The sequence below is a fragment of the Cherax quadricarinatus genome, chromosome 48 (assembly GCF_038502225.1).
Source record: "Cherax quadricarinatus isolate ZL_2023a chromosome 48, ASM3850222v1, whole genome shotgun sequence".
NCBI lineage: Eukaryota > Metazoa > Arthropoda > Malacostraca > Decapoda > Parastacidae > Cherax > Cherax quadricarinatus.
The window spans coordinates 14,161,908-14,182,145 of NC_091339.1; positions in this window are offsets into that span (position 1 = coordinate 14,161,908).

Genomic DNA, 20,238 nt, shown 5'->3' on the forward strand with positions numbered 1-20,238 from the left:
AACTACAGACCAGTGTCACTGACATGTATAGTATGCAAAATCATGGAGAAGATTATCAGGAGAAGAGTGGTGGAACACCTAGAAAGGAATGATCTCATCAACAGCAGCCAACATGGTTTCAGGGACGGGAAATCCTGTGTCACAAACCTACTGGAGTTCTATGACATGGTGACAGCAGTAAGACAAGAGAGAGAGGGGTGGGTGGATTGCATTTTCTTGGACTGCAAGAAGGCGTTTGACACAGTTCCACACAAGAGATTGGTGCAAAAACTGGAGGACCAAGCAGGGATAACAGGGAAGGCACTACAATGGATCAGGGAATACTTGTCAGGAAGACAGCAGCGAGTCATGGTACGTGGCGAGGTGTCAGAGTGGGCACCTGTGACCAGCGGGGTCCCGCAGGGGTCAGTCCTAGGACCAGTGCTGTTTCTGGTATTTGTGAACGACATGACGGAAGGAATAGACTCTGAGGTGTCCCTGTTTGCAGATGACGTGAAGTTGATGAGAAGAATTCACTCGATCGAAGACCAGGCAGAACTACAAAGGGATCTGGACAGGCTGCAGACCTGGTCCAGCAATTGGCTCCTGGAGTTCAATCCCACCAAGTGCAAAGTCATGAAGATTGGGGAAGGGCAAAGAAGGCCGCAGACGGGGGTCAGAGACTACAAACCTCACTCAAGGAAAAAGATCTTGGGGTGAGTATAACACCAGGCACATCTCCTGAAGCGCACATCAACCAAATAACTGCTGCAGCATATGGGCACCTAGCAAACCTCAGAACAGCATTCCGACATCTTAATAAGGAATCATTCAGGACCCTGTACACCGTGTACGTTAGGCCCATATTGGAGTATGCGGCACCAGTTTGGAACCCACACCTAGCCAAGCACGTGAAGAAACTAGAGAAAGTGCAAAGGTTTGCAACAAGACTAGTCCCAGAGCTAAGAGGTATGTCCTACGAGGAGAGGTTAAGGGAAATCAACCTGACGACACTGGAGGACAGGAGAGATAGGGGGGACATGATAACGACATACAAAATACTGAGAGGAATTGACAAGGTGGACAAAGACAGGATGTTCCAGAGATTGGTCACAGTAACAAGGGGACACAGTTGGAAGCTGAAGACACAGATGAATCACAGGGATGTAAGGAAGTATTTCTTCAGCCACAGAGTAGTCAGTAAGTGGAATAGTTTGGGAAGCGATGTAGTGGAGGCAGGATCCATACATAGCTTTAAGCAGAGGTATGATAAAGCTCACGGCTCAGGGAGAGTGACCTAGTAGCGATCAGTGAAGAGGCGGGGCCAGGAGCTCGGACTCGACCCCCGCAACCTCAACTAGGTAAGTACAGCTAGGTGAGTACACACACATACCACACCCTACACACGCACCACACACACACACACACACACACACACACACACACACACACACACACACACACACACACACCGCACACACACGCACCGCACACACACGCACCACACACACACCACACATCCCACGCACGCACCACACACACGCACCACACACACGCACCACACACACGCACCACACACACGCTCCACACACACGCACCACACACACGCACCACACACACACACACACATACGAACCACACACATACACACACACACACACACACACACACACACACACACACACACACACACACACGCACACACAGACCAGATGACCCGGGAAATGGTTCTCGACTGCTGCCGACTTTTATTATTTAAGTTGTCTCCTTTTTGTACCATTTAGGCTCACAGTGGTCCCGGAGCTCGAGGATTTATGGCAAGGATATGTGAGCCAGGATTACACCAAGTTGATGGTGGTGGTGGTAGTGGTGGTGATGGTGGTGGTGTTGGAGGGGAGCTTGTAGTGGTGATGGTGGGGGTTTTGGTGGTGGTGGGGGGTTCTTGTGGTGTTGGTGAGGGTTCTTGTGGTGGTGGGGGGTTCTTGTGGTAATGGTGGTGGTGGAGAGGAGCTTGTGGTAGTGGTGGTGGGGGGGGGTTCTTGTAATGGTGGTGGTTGTGGTGGTGCTGCTGGCTGTGGTGGTGTTCGTAGTAAGGGTAGTGGTGGTGGTGGTAAGGATAGTGGTTGTGGTAATAACGAGGGTGAAGGTGGTGGTTCATGAAGCAGTGATGAGGGGAAACGAAGGGAAAGATGAAGAACTTAGAGTGGAACAACAAAGGGGAAACGTACTGAAGTGGTGTTAGTGCAGAGAGGATAGAGGGGAAAAGACGTGGGAGTAAATGTGGAGAGAAGTGCATGGAGAGGAAGTCAAGAACTTGGGAATGCTAAAGAGAAAGTATCGAGACTAGGAGCCATAGACTAGAACTTGGGAAAGTGTCGAGACTAGTAGCAATGACCTACTAGCAATGGAGAGACAAATAGCATCGGATAGAAGGGAGAGAATTTAGTATAAAAATAGGAAAAGAACGGAGAGGAAAAATGTATAAGAAATTGAGACAGAATAGGATGAAATAAGCTACAGTAGGAGGGATAGATAAAAACAGAGCAATATAATTGAGGAAATGGATGAAGAGTTGGGGAAAATTAGTCTAGACAAGAGAAAAGAGATGAACAAAAAAGAAAACAGACCGGACGTAAGAGACGAAAGAAAAGGTGAAAGAAGGCAAGAGAAAAATAGCGCCCAGAAGGAGAGTAGAAAGAGGCCACAAGGAGAGGCTGGGATCCTCGATCATATTGTTGCCATTAAATAAATCGAATGTGATTAGAAGCTCAATGGCCAATTTTGTGCTGCGATGAAGCTGGAGCTTCGTGATGCTCTATTTGAAGCTGGAGCTTCTTCAAGATGCTCTATTTGAAGCTGGAGCTTCATGATGCTCTGATGCTGGAGCTTCATGATGCTCTGATGCTGGAGCTTCATGATGCTCTGATGCTGGATCTTCATGATGCTCTGATGCTGGAGCTTCATGATGCTCTGATGCTGGAGCTTCATGATGCTCTGATGCTGGATCTTCATGATGCTCTGATGCTGGATCTTCATGATGCTCTGATGCTGGATCTTCATGATGCTCTGATGCTGGAGCTTCATGATGCTCTGATGCTGGAGCTTCATGATGCTCTGATGCTGGATCTTCATGATGCTCTGATGCTGGAGCTTCATGATGCTCTGATGCTGGAGCTTCATGATGCTCTGATGCTGGATCTTCATGATGCTCTGATGCTGGAGCTTCATGATGCTCTGATGCTGGAGCTTCATGATGCTCTGATGCTGGATCTTCATGATGCTCTGATGCTGGAGCTTCATGATGCTCTGATGCTGGATCTTCATGATGCTCTGATGCTGGAGCTTCATGATGCTCTGATGCTGGAGCTTCATGATGCTCTGATGCTGGAGCTTCATGATGCTCTGATGCTGGAGCTTCATGATGCTCTGATGCTGGAGCTTCATGATGCTCTGATGCTGGATCTTCATGATGCTCTGATGCTGGAGCTTCATGATGCTCTGATGCTGGATCTTCATGATGCTCTGATGCTGGAGCTTCATGATGCTCTGATGCTGGAGCTTCATGATGCTCTGATGCTGGAGCTTCATGATGCTCTGATGCTGGAGCTTCATGATGCTCTGATGCTGGAGCTTCATGATGCTCTGATGCTGGAGCTTCATGATGCTCTGATGCTGGATCTTCATGATGCTCTGATGCTGGAGCTTCGTGATGCTCTGATGCTGGATCTTCATGATGCTCTGATGCTGGATCTTCATGATGCTCTGATGCTGGATCTTCATGATGCTCTGATGCTGGAGGTTCATGATACTCTGATGCTGGAGCCTCGTGATGCTCTGTTTGATGCTGGAGCTTCATGATGCTCTGATGCTGGAGCTTCATGATGCTGTTTGATGCTGCAGCTTCATGACGCTCTGTTTGATGCTGGAGCTTTATGATGCTGATTGATGCTGGAGCTTTATGATGCTGATTGATGCTGGAGCTTCATGATGCTCTGAAGGTGGAGCTTCATGATGCTCTGAAGGTGGAGCTTCATGATGCTCTGAAGGTGGAGCTTCATGATGCTCTGAAGGTGGAGCTTCATGATGCTCTATTTTTAGCACCGCATCCTTTATATTCTGAAGTAATACTTATTGTATTATTATAGGGGGAAGTGCTAGACCCACAGGGCTCGTGCAGTGCCTGGGGAATAGGTGGAAATCAGGTTCGATCCAGGAAAGGAAAGGTGCATCAACTTACATTAACTAGTCACACATCGTAACAAGTTAATGGTGCAAGTCTGTCCGAAACGTCGTCTTAAGATTCTTTCTCCTATGTGCAGGTTATTTGTGTATTGTTCCAGCTACGGTATTGTGCCTACATGTTCTTTAAGGAAATTCTTGAGAACACTACTCGTAGCACTTCGCGCGGATCGGCTCTACGGAACCATTCCACGCACCTCCTTGTACCCACTAACGTGCATGACTCTATTATTTTTTTTTAACCTACCCAAGGAATTCGCTTCAATAATGCTATTAGTTTACAGTCACCGCTACACTGCAGTTTGTGTCGCTCATCTACAACTCGACTGCCGAACTAGTGTTTCCCTGTATTCCTTCCGAATCTGAATTTTTCCAATTTAAATCCGGTAGATTGCTCGGTCATCTAACGATGGCCGAGTTATCTACCTTACTCACAACTATATAGTACGTACATAAACTTAATTTTTAATGAATTCCGCCGCTTTAATATATCTCGTGTAATGTGGAGACAATTCAGTGTAAACCGAGACCATTTTAGATTTGTTTTTTGGGTAATTCTTTTTGTTACATTTGTGTTATGCGTTCTTGGTTTGAAGATCACTGCCTACGCTGCCTGCTGTCAATTCCTCAAATGGAAAAAATACTGTAGGTACAAGATCCGTGAAGAATAACATTGATGAAATAAAGGATAAAAGGAGTTTGCAAGATTTACACTTCATTTTACACGTTCATGACAGTGAAAGAAAAACATCATTCCTTCCAGTGTGGAAATCATTTAAAAGGCTTCCGTGTCACGCTCGTGTGACAGGACAGTAATATCTCCTAGACAGTTAATGGCTTCCAGCCATGTAAAAGCATACTGTATATTTATTGTTAGTTGTATTTTAAAATTATATAAGTCGCACCGAATAGGTAAAATTGGTCAATTATCAAGAACTCATTTAAGATTAAGCTCTATCTAAATTTCTCTCTAGAGAGTACTCAAGGTCCCAGGACGGAAACGTTTTCCATAATATCTTGATGTTTGCTCACAGGTCTGTTTACGGTACTTGCCGATTCCGACCATAAAGTTTTATACCATGGTGAGAAGTGGTATCAGCTGGGCTGCTTGTGCACACAACAGTTTTGGACTCACCTAGGGTTGCTCTTAAAGCCGTCCCATGTCCAGGGATTTAGGGAGGAGATGATCCTCTTGCTGCCTTACTGTCACTTCTGACAAACTTGACGCAGTTGATGAATCCAGCCATGACATGCTCTGTCTCTCCAAATCTCTGTTTCTGTCTGTCCGTCTGTCTCTGTCTGTCTCTCTCTCTCTCCCTCTCTCTCTCTCTCTCTCTCTCTCTCTCTCTCTCTCTCTCTCTCTCTCTCTCTCTCTCTCTCTCTCTCTCTCTCTCTCTCCCTCTCTCCCTCTCTCCCTCTCTCCCTCTCTCTCTCTCTCTCTCTCTCTCTCTCTCTCTCTCTCTCTCTCTCTCTCTCTCTCTCTCTCTCTCTCTCTCTCTCTCTCTCTCTCTCTCTCTTTTTTACACAGGGTTTGACAAGGTTAAGGATCCCTAGCTTTATTGACAAGCTATTTACAGGTTAAGGATTCCTGACTTTATTGGCAAGCTAAGAGCTGTTACCTACATCAGCTCATTTGAAAGCATTTTTATTGTTATGAGACATACAAGTAGGGAACAGGATGAAGTTGGAGCCATCTGTGGGCCAGCATTTTCATTTGATCAACTGACTTTATCTCGTTGACATCATTATGCTGTACGAATGTGTTCCATACTCGAGTCATCCTGGGTATATAGGATCTCAGATGGAGTGAAGTTCTGGAGAAGGGTACAGCCAGAGTGAAGTTACTGCTTTCTGCCCGTCTTGTGGCATAAAAGCTTGTTTCACGCTGTCCTCGAAGTGGATCCAAGTGTGGTACTTTGACAATATTGGCCTTGTACATAACAGTAAGGCCACCCACATCCCTCCTATGTTGAAGGCTCTGCTGAAATGACAGATCTATCCAGGATGGTCCAGGCGAGAGATGAGACGTCTTGCTCTGTTCTCTACTCTGTCAAGCAGTCGCAGATGAGAGGGGGGGGGAGGCAAACCAAGAAAGTGGAGCATACTCAAGGTGCGAGCGTACTTGTGCCTCGTACAGAATCTTGCAACCCCTACTGTCAAGTAGATGCGTGATACGGCGAAGTGCTGTAAGCTTACTGGCTGCCTTGTTTGCAAGATTTACAACATGGTTCTTCATGGTTAGTTTGGAGTCAAATTTCACGCCAAGGATATCAACTTCTTCTCCAGGTGCCAACACCCTCCCATTCATCCTTACTACTGCACCAGCATTACCATCATGGTGCCTAGAGACGATCATAATTTGCGTTTTCTCAGGTGCAAATGTTACTTGCCATCTATTTCCCCAAGTTGATACAGCTCTCAGCTGGTGATTGATGTAGCTTAGAGCAGCTGGCATTTCTTCTCTTGGATAAGTGAATGTCAGTGTGCAGTCGTCTGCATATGCATGTGATTCTGGGATGAGATGAAGAAGGTCGTTGAAGTAGACATTCCATAACAATGGTCCCAGCACGCTTCCTTGTGGAACACTTGCCCCAATAGGATGTCTTGCTGATTCCGTTCCATTGAGAACTACACTTAGAGATCTACCATGAAGGTAATCACTAAGGAGACATAGCGTAGAGCCTGCAATTCCCAGTGCTTGAAGTTTTGCTAAGAGGCCCTGGTGCCACACCCGGTCGAAAGAGCCAGCAATGTCCAGTGCAACCACACAGCTGACTTTGGATTCATCCAGTGACTGGTGCCACTTAGTGGAGAGGTTTAACAACAGATCAGCAGCAGAGTAACCTTCCCTGAAGCCATATTGGCGATCACAAAGTAGTGAGTGATAGTCAAAAAACTGTCATTTGTCTTGAGATTATTGTCTCAAGGATCTTAAAAGTGATTGACAGGAGTGACACTGGTCTGTAGTTGCTGATTTCTGCTCTGCTCTTCTTTTTGTGAACAGGGACTACATTTGCCTCTTTCCATAGAGAGGGCCATTTACACTGTACTAGGCAGTGCTGAAAGATGCGAGTTAGAGGTGCTGCTAGCTGGTCTGCACATCTTCTCAGCAATCTTGGGCTCAACTTGTCTGGGCCCACAGCCTTTTCTTGGTCAAGAGATTTAAGAAGGAAATGCACCTCCTCCTGCCTTATTGTCACCACTGACAGTTTTGACGCAGTTCTTGCAGCTAGCCAAGGAGGGTCCCTTGCTGGATCAGGAACTTGCATTTTGGTAGCAAAGTGTTCAGCAAAGAGGTCCGCCTTCTCTTGACTACTAGTAGAGGTGGTCCCATCCTGTCGATTTAGAGGTGGAATGAGTTCATCAGGCAGATAACCTTGTCTGTCCTTGACCAGGGACCACCAGGTTTTGGAACCTACCCTACTTGATGCTGGCTTTCTTTTAGTGTCCACCTCCCATTTAGCAATGGCCCACTTTTGAACGTCACCCAAATGCTCTCTCTCTCTCTCTCTCTCTCTCTCTCTCTCTCTCTCTCTCTCTCTCTTGGAGTAAAGCCCCATAAATAAAAAAATCGGTACACAGAGAAACTGAAGTTTATGTTCCGGCAGCTCGGCATGATAAAGAGAAACACAAAAGATACAAACCATTTTTGTGGAGGCTGGAGGCTGGTAGTAGTGATGTCGGTCTCCCGGGGAGAGAGAGAGAGAAGATAAAGGCAGGAAGAGAGAGAGAGAGAAGGAGATAGAGAGAGATGATAAAAGAATATGGGGAATAGAGCAGGAAGTGGGAGAGGGAAGACAGAAGACAGCAAGATGAAAAATGGGAAGGTGGAGGGGAAAGAGAATGAAGAGATGGAGAAGGAATTACCAAGCAGAAAGAACCATGTTTAGGTTTCAATTTGTGTTTTCTTTACTATTTTCTCTGTTATCATTCTCTGTTTTTTGTCATAATTTTCTGTTACATTCCCTATTTTCCTTCCCTCATTACAACTCCTTATTTCTACTTTTTCTATGTCTCTCTCCCTCTCTCCCTCTCTCTCTCTCTCTCTCTCTCTCTCACACACACACACACACACACACACACTGGGGAAGAAATTAAATGCACCAATGCCACTCTAACGCAGCGGATTAATTAAAGCAAATCATGACCAGGTGTGGAGAAGAACGCCGTTGGAAGTCGTTCCCTCACGCCGTTGGAAGTCGTTCCCGTCACCCCGTTGGAAGTCGTTCCCGTCACCTTGTCGGAAGTCGTTCCCGTCACCCTGTCGAAAGCACAGAAAGGTCGTTCCCATCACCTCGGAGGCAGGGAGGTCGTTTACGTCGGACGCAGCGTCGTACACCCGGGAATTAAGAGAGCAAATGACTCAGTACCAGGAAACTGCTCTATGCCTTGCCTGAGAAGGATTTATCCATCTTCTGACCCCACTTAGAGAGGGATTTATCCATCTTCTGACCCCACTTAGAGAGGGATTTATCCATCTTCTGACCCCACTTGGAGAGGGATTTATCCATTTTCTGACCTCATTTAGAAAAGAATTTATCCATCTTCTGACCCCACTTGTTTTATATGAGGGATTTATCCTGCTTTTGACCTATATCTAGAAGAAATTTTTCCCCAGATTCTAACCTACTTCCTGAGAGATTTATTCTGCTTCTGACCTGTAAAAGAGATTTATCCTGCTACTGAGCTAGCTTCATACTTCATGAAGGATTTACCCTGTTCTCAACTTATTTGGCATGAGATTTAATCCTTCTTTTGACTTACTGCTAAAGGGCCTTATCCTGCGTGTGATTGCTTCGAGAGACAATAATCCTGCCTCTGTAGTACTTAGAGATGGATTTATTTTTCCATTAGTCCATCTTTTGACCAAATTTAAGAGAGATTTATCAAGCTTTTGACTATGAGAAGGATTTATCCTTCTTTTACCCTAGTTTGGTAAGGATTTATCCAGCTTATGACTAACTTTGAGAGGGATTTACCCTGCCTTTCACGAGTTACAGAAGGATTAATTCATGTCCCTTCCGAATATATTTTTTACCCTGACGTAGAGAGAGAGGGATTTATCCATGTTCTGACGTACTGTGAGAGGATTTGTGTATAGTTTTACCCAGTGGGAGAGGGATTTATCCATATTCTTAGTGAGGGAGAAGAATTCATCCATATTGTTACTCAGTACATGGAGGATTTATCCATAATTTTACCAAGTGCGAGAAGAATTTATCCTTATTGTGACCCAGTGCCAGGAGGATTTATTCATGTTTTGACCCAATTCCAGAGAGATTTCTCTACATTTTTACCCAGTGCGAGAGGGATTTATCTTTATTTTTCCCAGTGCGAGAGAGATTTATCTATTTTCCCCAGTGCAAGTGGATTTATCTGTTTTTATCCCAGTGCGAGAAGGATTTTTCCATATTTTTACCCAGTGCGAAAGGGAGTTTTTCATTTCAGTTTTTCGTCTCCTCGAGATGCTATCCGAACTAGATTACATTTGATTACAGTTGATTACTTTAGATTACTTTAGATTACATTATATTTGATTACATTACATTAGATTATATTTGATTATATAACATTAGATTATATTTTATTATAGTACATTGCGATTATATTTGACTATATTACATAACATTTCATTACATTACACTGGATTACATTAGATTACATTAGATTACATTAGATTACATTGGGTTACATTTGATTACATTGCCTTGCATCTTATTCCCTTATGTTGTAAGTTTTAATTTCACGGATGTTGAAGAGGCAAAATTCAATGGCAGTGAATACTCTCCTAAGGTTTGTAATATTAAGTCGTAGCCTCGTGTTGTCGTTGTCGTCATCTTCGTCGTTATCGTCATCGTCGTGCTTGTCTTCATAGCCGCATGTCGTCACCTTTGTTTTCGTTATCGTCGTTGGTACTGTCACTGCCGTCATTTCTTGGGAGTTGTTTTGATTGTTGTAGTTGTCGGGGGTTGTCGTCCTCTTTGTGGGTGCCTCGTTCGCCGTTGCCTTTGTAGGTGTTTTCATTGTCGTCGTTCTCTTCTTTGTTATTGTGTCTGTTTTGTGTTTTTTCTTGCGATTTAAAGTTTAAAAGATGTGATTTTTTTAAATCCACTGACGCTAGTTGTTGTAATTTGACGGTACAGCGGCTGCAATCATTCACTGACGCTAGTTATTGTTGTAATTATTTGACGGTACAGCGGCTGCAATCATTCACTGACGCTAGTTATTGTTGTAATTATTTGACGGTACAGCGGCTGTAATCATTCACTGACGCTAGTTGCTGTTGTAATTAGTTGACGGTACAGCGGCTGCAATCATTCACTGACGCTAGTTATTGTTGTAATTATTTGACGGTACAGCGGCTGTAATCATTCACTGACGCTAGTTGCTGTTGTAATTAGTTGACGGTACAGCGGCTGCAATCATTCACTGACGCTAGTTATTGTTGTAATTATTTGACGGTACAGTGGCTGTAGTCATTCACTAACACTAGTTTCTGTAGTAATTAGTTAACGGTATAGCCAATGGTATTTGTAGTGATTCCGTGACAGTACAGCAAACAGTGACTAGTAATTCCCTGACGGTACAGCAAACAGAAGCTGGATTTACTCAGCAAGATTAAACGTCTGGCTTTATTGCCTAAGGAGTAACTTCGAGATTTGAGAACGGGATTTACCTCACTCTCGTACAAAGGGTTAATGTAATTTTTCCGACTTTACTTTCTCAGGAGTTTACGTTTCGTCAAGTGTAATACTGAGAGTGAGATTTGGTTTATTCTTGAGCTTCAGGCTGTCTGCGACAGATGCTGTCTGTCTGTTGTGGGGGCTTTGATATGTGATGGTGGCTGGTTTTGACAGGTGGTGGAGACTGTCAAGTGAGGGAGCTGCTGTCACCGTCAGGTGGTGGACACTGTCAAACGAGGAGACTGTAAAGCGAGGGAGAAGCTCTCACTGTCGGTGGTGGACACTGTCAAACGAGGGAGAAGGTATCACTGTCAGATGACAGTCTGTGTCGGGTTGTGGAAGTTATCTATTTGTCAGTTGATTGAATGTTTGTCAGGTAGTGGAGGTTGACCGAATATTTTACTCCATGATGAACGCGAATTACTCAACAGGAAAACACGTAGTATAGGTAAAGGCAGACCTACGCTTATCTTATATTCATAGCCTCCCTACCCAAAAGAAATCCCACTGTAAAAGAACAGTTTGACCCACAATTTCCTATACTCAAAGTCCTCGTTCTCCTGATATGTATCGACCAGTGAGTTGTCTTCCAGTGATTGTTTTTACTCTGGAAATGTATTAGGAATAAGTCAAGAACAACATCTGGGCATCTTCATTTGAGAGACATTATCAAACTTGTCTAGAATCATGGAAGAAGGGGAGCTATTTAGGAGAATAAGGGAGGTGCTAGTAATATATTGAGTACTAGTAGTGGGTACTAGTAGTGGTCACTAAGTTGATGAACAAGACACATGTGCAACACCTACCAGTGACTTTCTAAGTTCAGTATATACGGTGATTATATACTGAAAACGGAAAATGAGGAAATTAGTACCTAGGCTTGATAGGTGATGAGTCCCTTAACCCTAATGGGTGTTCAGTCCCTTAACATTGATAGGTTTTCAGTCTCTTATCCGAGACAGATGTTCATTCCTTTAATTTTGATAAGTTTTCCGTCTCTTTGCCTTGATAGGAGTTAAGACCCATAGCCAGGACAGGTTTCAGTCCCTTAGCCTCGACAGGTGTTCAGTCCCTTAGTCGTGACAGGTGTTCGGTCTGTTAGATTTGTAAATCTCGTAGACATGGCCATTCTAATGGACCCAGAGTTTAATTAAGCGTTGTGTTTAGGCAGTTTAATGATAACTGAACAATAACTTTAGAGAAACTGAAACTTCTGGTATCTCGTATTACGGTATTGGCTGCAACAGTAAAGATTCCAACCAGACGTTTTCAGCTCCACTATCTTGCCTCTTGTGCAATGTTCGTCTTATCTCTCTTTAGTAATTGTGTGGATCCGCTTCATGTCGCTCTATTGCTCTCCGTCTTCTCTCTATCTTCTGTTATTTTTCTTGACCTTATTTTAACTGTCCTTTTTTTTATCTCTCCATCTCTCTCTCTCTCTTACTTTTCACTCACCTACTAGTGTGCTTGGTTCACGCCTCACCATCTTCCTCAAGAGCGTACCTAATCACGACCAACGGAAACAACAGTGGTACAACACTGTTAATGAACTGTCTGGTCGCAGTACACACGGCTCAAACTACGGATGAGGCGCATCAATTTTAACACAAGTGAAAGTGACCCGTCTAAAGTCTATCGGGTAATTTAATTTAGGGCTTCCTTGGACGAGCGTTTAACCTCGCAGATCATTAATCTATCGAGTAAGAATTGAATATGATTTACTTGGAGTATATCTATCTAATAACACAACCAACACTGATATGAATGTACCATAACACACATTTTTACCCGTGCCTTTATTCTCTGTGTTAATATTTATGATATGTTACCACATCAGAAGTCTCCTACCAACTAAAGGTGGCCCAAAAAAGGAAACACATTCACCATCATTCATTTAACTTTTGTCTTGCCAGATGGGAGCAGACATTACAAGTTAACCCTCCGAACTGTAACATCGGTTGAATGCAGTCCGTATCTGATATTAACTTCTTAACATTGACAATGCATTTTGACGTTTATTGGGGAATATCGCAGAACATATGGTAGAAACGTTTAACGTAAACGGATTCCATCGCGTTTTACCTAGTGTAGCCAAGAGGAAGAAGGGAAAGAGAAGGAGAGGGAAGAGGTGCAAGAGGAGTAGGAGAGGAGGAAGAGCAGGAGAAGGAACAGGAAGAGGAATAGGAAAGGAGAAGAGCAAAGAAGAGGAAGAGTAGTAGTAGTGAAAGTAATAGTAATAGTAGCAGTAATAGTAGTAGTAGTAGTAAATATAGTAGTAACAGTAGTAATAGAAGCAGTAGTAATAGATAGTTTATCGATATCTAAATTTCAGTGAAAATTACTAGACACCTTTCAAGTTTTATCAAGTTTTAAAGTTAAGCAAAACTTTTGTATTGTTAGTGTTGCTCTTGTGGTATTGTTAGTGTTGCTCTTGTGGTATTGTTAGTGTTGCTCTTGTGGTATTGTTAGTGTTGCTCTTGTGGTATTGTTACTGTTGCTCTTGTGGTATTGTTAGTGTTGCTCTTGTGGTATTGTTAGTGTTGCTCTTGTGGTGTTGTTAGTGTTGCTCTTGTGGTATTGTTAGTGTTGCTCTTGTGGTGTTGTTAGTGTTGCTCTTGTGGTATTGTTAGTGTTGCTCTTGTGGTATTGTTAGTGTTGCTCTTGTGGTATTGTTAGTGTTGCTCTTGTGGTGTTGTTAGTGTTGCTCTTGTGGTATTGTTAGTGTTGCTCTTGTGGTATTGTTAGTGTTGCTCTTGTGGTGTTGTTAGTGTTGCTCTTGTGGTATTGTTAGTGTTGCTCTTGTGGTATTGTTAGTGTTGCTCTTGTGGTATTGTTAGTGTTGCTCTTGTGGTATTGTTAGTGTTGCTCTTGTGGAATTGTTAGTGTTGCTCTTGTGGTATTGTTAGTGTTGCTCTTGTGGTACTGTTAGTGTTGCTCTTGTGGTACTGTTAGTGTTGCTCTTGTGGTGTTGTTAGTGTTGCTCTTGTGGTGTTAGTGTTGCTCTTGTGGTATTGTTAGTGTTGCTCTTGTGGTATTGTTAGTGTTGGTCTTCTGGTGTTGTTAGTGTTGCTCTTGTGGTATTGTTAGTGTTGCTCTTGTGGTATTGTTAGTGTTGCTCTTGTGGTATTGTTAGTGTTGCTCTTGTGGTATTGTTAGTGTTGCTCTTGTGGTATTGTTAGTGTTGCTCTTGTGGTATTGTTAGTGTTGCTCTTGTGGTATTGTTAGTGTTGCTCTTGTGGTATTGTTAGTGTTGCTCTTGTGGTGTTGTTAGTGTTGCTCTTGTGGTATTGTTAGTGTTGCTCTTGTGGTATTGTTAGTGTTGCTCTTGTGGTATTGTTAGTGTTGCTCTTGTGGTACTGTTAGTGTTGCTCTTGTGGTATTGTTAGTGTTGCTCTTGTGGTGTTGTTAGTGTTGCTCTTGTGGTGTTGTTAGTGTTGCTCTTGTGGTATTGTTAGTGTTGCTCTTGTGGTATTGTTAGTGTTGCTCTTGTGGTATTGTTAGTGTTGCTCTTGTGGTATTGTTAGTGTTGCTCTTGTGGTGTTGTTAGTGTTGCTCTTGTGGTATTGTTAGTGTTGCTCTTGTGGTATTGTTAGTGTTGCTCTTGTGGTATTGTTAGTGTTGCTCTTGTGGTATTGTTAGTGTTGACCTTGTGGTGTTGTTAGTATTGCTCTTGTGGTATTGTTAGTGTTGCTCTTGTGGTATTGTTAGTGTTGTTCTTGTGGTATTGTTAGTGTTGCTCTTGTGGTGTTGTTAGTGTTGCTCTTGTGGTATTGTTAGTGTTGCTCTTGTGGTATTGTTAGTGTTGCTCTTGTGGTATTGTCATTGTTGCTCTTGTGGTATTGTTAGTGTTGCTCTTGTGGTATTGTTAGTGTTGCTCTTGTGGTATTGTTAGTGTTGCTCTTGTGGTGTTAGTGTTGCTCTTGTGGTATTGTTAGTGTTGCTCTTGTGGTATTGTTAGTGTTGCTCTTGTGGTATTGTTAGTGTTGCTCTTGTGGTATTGTCAGTGTTGCTCTTGTGATATTGTCAGTGTTGCTCTTGTGGTATTGTCATTGTTGCTCTTGTGGTATTGTCAGTGTTGCTCTTGTGATATTGTCAGTGTTGCTCTTGTGATATTGTCATTGTTGCTCTTGTGGTATTGTCAGTGTTGCTCTTGTGATATTGTCAGTGTTGCTCTTCTGGTGTTGTCAGTGTTGTTCTTCTGGTGTTGTCAGTGTTGCTCTTCTGGTGTTGTCAGTGTTGCTCTTCTGGTGTTGTTAGTGTTGCTCTTGTGGTATTGTTAGTGTTGGTCTTCTGGTATTGTCAGTGTTGCTCTTCTGGTGTTGTCAGTGTTGCTCTTCTGGTGTTGTCAGTGTTGCTCTTCTGGTGTTGTCAGTGTTGCTCTTCTGGTGTTGTCAGTGTTGCTCTTCTGGTGTTGTCAGTGTTGTTCTTCTGGTGTTGTCAGTGTTGCTCTTCTGGTGTTGTCAGTGTTGCTCTTCTGGTGTTGCTAGTTTTGCTCTTGTGGTATTGTCAGTGTTGCTCTTGTGGTATTGTCAGTGTTGCTCTTCTGGTGTTGTTAGTGTTGCTCTTGTGGTATTGTTAGTGTTGGTCTTCTGGTGTTGTTAGTGTTGCTTTTCTGGGATTGTCAGTGTTGCTCTTGTGGTATTGTCAGTGTTGCTCTTGTGGTATTGTCAGTGTTGCTCTTGTGGTATTGTCAGTGTTGCTCTTCTGGTGTTGTTAGTGTTGCTCTTCTGATATTGTCAGTGTTATTCTTCTGGTGTTGTCAGTGTTGCTCTTGTGGTATTGTCAGTGTTGACTTGTGGTATTGTCAGTGTTGCTTTTCTGGTGTTGTCAGTGTTGCTCTTCTGGTGTTGTCAGTGTTGCTCTTGTGATGTCAGTGTTGCTCTTCTGGTGTTGTCAGTGTTGCTCTTCTGGTATTGTCAGTGTTGCCCTTCTCTTATTGTTAGTATCGTCTGTATTGAAAAATTAGACACATGTGCAACATCTGGGTATCTTCATTTGTAGACGTTTCGCCATCCAGTGGCTTTATCAATACAATACAAGGATATAATGTGAAGTATGTAAACCTATATTCAGAAGATGAGGTAATCACTCCCTCAGCCTTGGAGTTGGTGAAGAGCATCGCAGTCTTGAAGAATCTACGGTACTCCAAGGCTATAGGACTAAATATATTTCATCTTTTGTATATAGGTCTACATCACATTATGTCCGTGCATTGATAAAGCCACTGGGTGGCGATCTGTCTACAAATAATGATGCACACATGTTGCACATGTGTCTAATTCTTCATCTTGTTGGTATTATATACCATTTACGGTGCCCCATGGCCTGGCATGGTGCCCCGTGGTCCGGTGGCTAAAGCTCTCGCTTCACATGGCAAGGGTCTGGGTTCGATTCCCAGCGAGGGTAGAAATATTGGGAGTGTTTCTTTACACTGGTTGTCTATGTTCTCCATCAGGAAAATGGGAATCTGGGTGTTAGTCGACTGGTGTGGGTCGCATCCTGGGACAAAACTGACTTAATTTGCCCGAAATGCATAACAAGCAGCTTTGTATATAGTTTTATGTCACTGATGTCAACTAGGCCGGTATTCCTTGTACATGTAGAAATAAAGATACACTATTATTCACGTACAAATCGTTTGTCATGTTGACGGCAGTGAAGGGACTTGAGCTAGAGTTCGTCACGGCCACGCTAGATGGAGATTCGTCTGTAAAAACTTGCATTTGTGGTCACAGTGGTGCCTGTGCTAACCTTCCTATAGTGTAGAAATATACCTAGTTGGATGAATCTTATTGTGGCTAGCTGGTCTAGTGGCTAACGCGACGGGCTGGAGTTTTGAGAAATCATTTGTGTTGCCCTTCTGGTATTGTCAATGTTATTATTTTCGTATTACTGTCGTTCAAGTAACATCAGTGTTATTATGGTATAAATTTGCATGAAAACACAAATGCATTATAATGCAATCCTTTATTAACGATCCTCTATTTGTCAATAAAGAATCGCATTATACTGCATTTGTGTATTTATCGTATCTGTATTTCAGGTCATTTCTCTCCATGGCATAGTTATTATTGCCCGTGTCGGATCATTTATTCCCTCTGATATTTACTGATTCCTCTTTCTGGTGTTGCAAAGTCTGTTACTGTTGCAAAAGTCTGTTTGAATCTTAAAGCCTCACTAAAAGCATCTATTTCCGTTTCTCTGCCATATTATCCGTTTTGTCGTGTAATTCTTTATTCTATACTGTTGAATACATTCGTTTTTCCTTGTTATTTTATTTATTTATTACGGTGTCTTCTCTACGCCTTCCCTCTGTGCTGACAGATATTTTTTGCCCACTACCCACGTTTTTTAATCTTTTGTGTTTGTTCTCTTCCTCCTGTCTTTCTTCTTTGTATTTCTCACACCAGTTTTATTCCTGTTATTTCTAGCCTCTTCGTTTTGTTTTTATTTCAGGTTCCGTGTTTGCGACGCTTTTTAAAATCATTATATTCTCTTATTTCTAATTTTTATTGTCTTTTCCTTCTCTGTTATATAATTTCCTCCGGTTCTTTGTGCTTTCTCTCTGTTTTATTGTGGTTGCGTATATATGTTTGCTTCGGTTTTAACCTTTCTCTTTTATGTATTTACTAAAATCTTTGCCATCTCTGCACCCACTCTATCGTCTTCCTCTTTTGCGCTTTCATTTTTATCAAACGTTTCCTGCCTCCTTTCTTCCCCTCCTCCAGTCCCTCTTCACTCTGTCTTTTCATCAGACTTTTGATGTTCTAACGCTTGCTCCTGTTTGTCTTTTTGAAGAATTCATTCTCTTTGCTGTACTCCTGAGTACATTACTTTTGGTATTCTCTCTGAGTACAGTCTCCTAACTATGATCTCTTGGAGTATACTTTCTAGGCAGTCCTTGCTCTGCGTACTGTTCTCTGATGGTCTCTGATTTCATATCGCCTACTGGTTTCTGAGTTTATGTCCTCTGTTTTCCTGAGTACAGTTAATCTGCTACCCTCTTTCTGAATCAGTGTCCTTTCTTGTCCTCTCTGAATACATTCCATTTGCTGCCCTCTTTCTCTGGGCGCGTGTTCTTTTGTCCTCTGAGTAAATGTCATCTGCTCTTTGAGTACAATCCCTCCGCAGTTCTCTGAATTTAGTCACTTTGCCGTCCACTCACCGAGTTTATGTCCTCTGCTGTCCTCTCTCTCTGAGCTCATGTCCTCTGTTGTACTCTTTCCTACACAAAGCAATATGTTAATAACTTCTCCCATAAGGGGGGACCGACCTGCCGTGAAATTGCTATCGCTTTCAAATGATTTGTATGTATTGTTTACTGTGTGTGTGTGTGTGTGTGCGTGTGCGTGTGCGTGTGCGTGTGCGTGTGCGTGTGTGTGTGTGTGTGTGTGTGTGTGTGTGTGTGTGTGTGTTCTAGTTGCTGACGCTGTTTAGTTTCTGCCGAAAAGTGCGTCATAGTGATGCAAAAAAGGGGTAAGAAAATAGTGTTGTATTGAAATCAAAAGTTCTGCAAAACATTTAAGTAGTAATGGGTGGAAAAGACGTATTTATTATGTCGCCCTATTTTTTTTTTTTACTTAGTGACGTGGTGATTGTAGTTTGAAAATATCGGAAATCTTTAAATTCTGTTGGTGACAGTGACACACACACACACACACACACACACACACACACACACACACACACACACGTACGTGTACCTACGTACGTGTACCTACGTACGTGTACCTATAAGATTTTCCTTCCAAACTTAATCTCCAGATCTACTCAGTTTAGCTTCACTGACTGGAACGAACAAGACAACGATCTAGTTATCCATAAAAAATACTGATTTTTTTTAATACAGGTTTCTCTGAAAAAAAATCTAACTTCCTCTCTTGCTTTCATTGCTCTGAGGTAGAGGTAAATAGGTAAAATTATCATCCCTATTTCCAGTGGATTATACACAACCCGCACATAAGAGGAATAAGCTTATGGCGAGGTTTCGGTCCGTCTGGGACCATTTACAAGTCACACTAGCACATGAAGGTGAGGGGAGAGGGGGATGCAGGAACGGGACAAAGAGGGGAATTCTTCCATGAGCTTGAAAACATTTGCAGGACTCGTGATAATTTATGTTACACTACGAATGTTGTAGATAATGTTGTTTAGAGTAATACATTGCTCAATAAGAGGAAGATAATGAAGGAAAAACGTGAACATGTTTTGTGTTTAATCACTAAGCTGTTAAAACAAACGACCAATCTGAACTTTAAAGAAGAAACTGTCGATGAGGTTTCGATCCTTCCTGGACCATTATTAGGACACATCGAAATGTCGGATAAAGTTGACTCTCCAAAGTGTGGGATTATTTGTGAAATGTTGTAGTCACAATATTGTGGGTTATCTATGAATTGTTCCAGCCACGGTATTGTGGGTTATTTGTGAATTGTTCCCCTCACGGAATTGTGGATTATTTGTGAATTGTTCCAGTATTGATATTGTGACTTTTCCTCCTATCCAACTTAAGATTATTGAATGTTGTCAGTATAAAGAACAGCAATCAAGGGATGAACATAAAACTGGCAGATATTTAGCTACAAAAATAAAACAGATAACCAGTCAGAAGAGACCACGAGTCTAATGTCACGGTCAGTTGAGATTGATTCCGTACAAGGACGTAGCACAATTATTCCCTTAGAACAGATCATGCAATTTTCAGTTAAATTCTTTCCCTTACCAAACATTCGATCGAATCATGATAGCTGTAAAATATAATAATTGTTGAAATTTTACTACGCCAAATTATATTAAAATACTGATAGCCATAAAAGAGTAATAGTTTGTTCACCCCGACATATTGCGTATTGACTTCAGTAATCGGCTTAAATGACGAAGAAAAACTGGAGCAATCGCCTATAATCCCTCGTCTCCTGTCTTTGTAAGCGACTCCATTATTAAATGTCATTAGTCGCTTCTGAAGACGTGTCAATAAAAATGCGAAAGTTCTCAGGTATTCACACACGAAAGAAAAGAGCACTGCAGTAGGTCTACTTGTCCTGGTCAGGCAGGTCTAACTCGTATTCTCCTCGAGGTTTTCTGTCGTAGAATCCTAAATTGCCAGAACCAAGTCCAGCAGACTAGTTCCTCTAGTTGACAATGACGCATTGTCTTTATAATGAAATCGTGGATCATTTCAAGAAAGCTGCTAATGAAATTAATTCAGTTAATTTAGTTAAAATTAAAATTTCCATTTAAAACTACCTTTTCTTTTCAAGGAATTTAATCCCGAAGAAGCTAATCGCGATTACTATCAAGGTTTGTGGGTCTGTAGAATACACTTGAGATTAGCTAT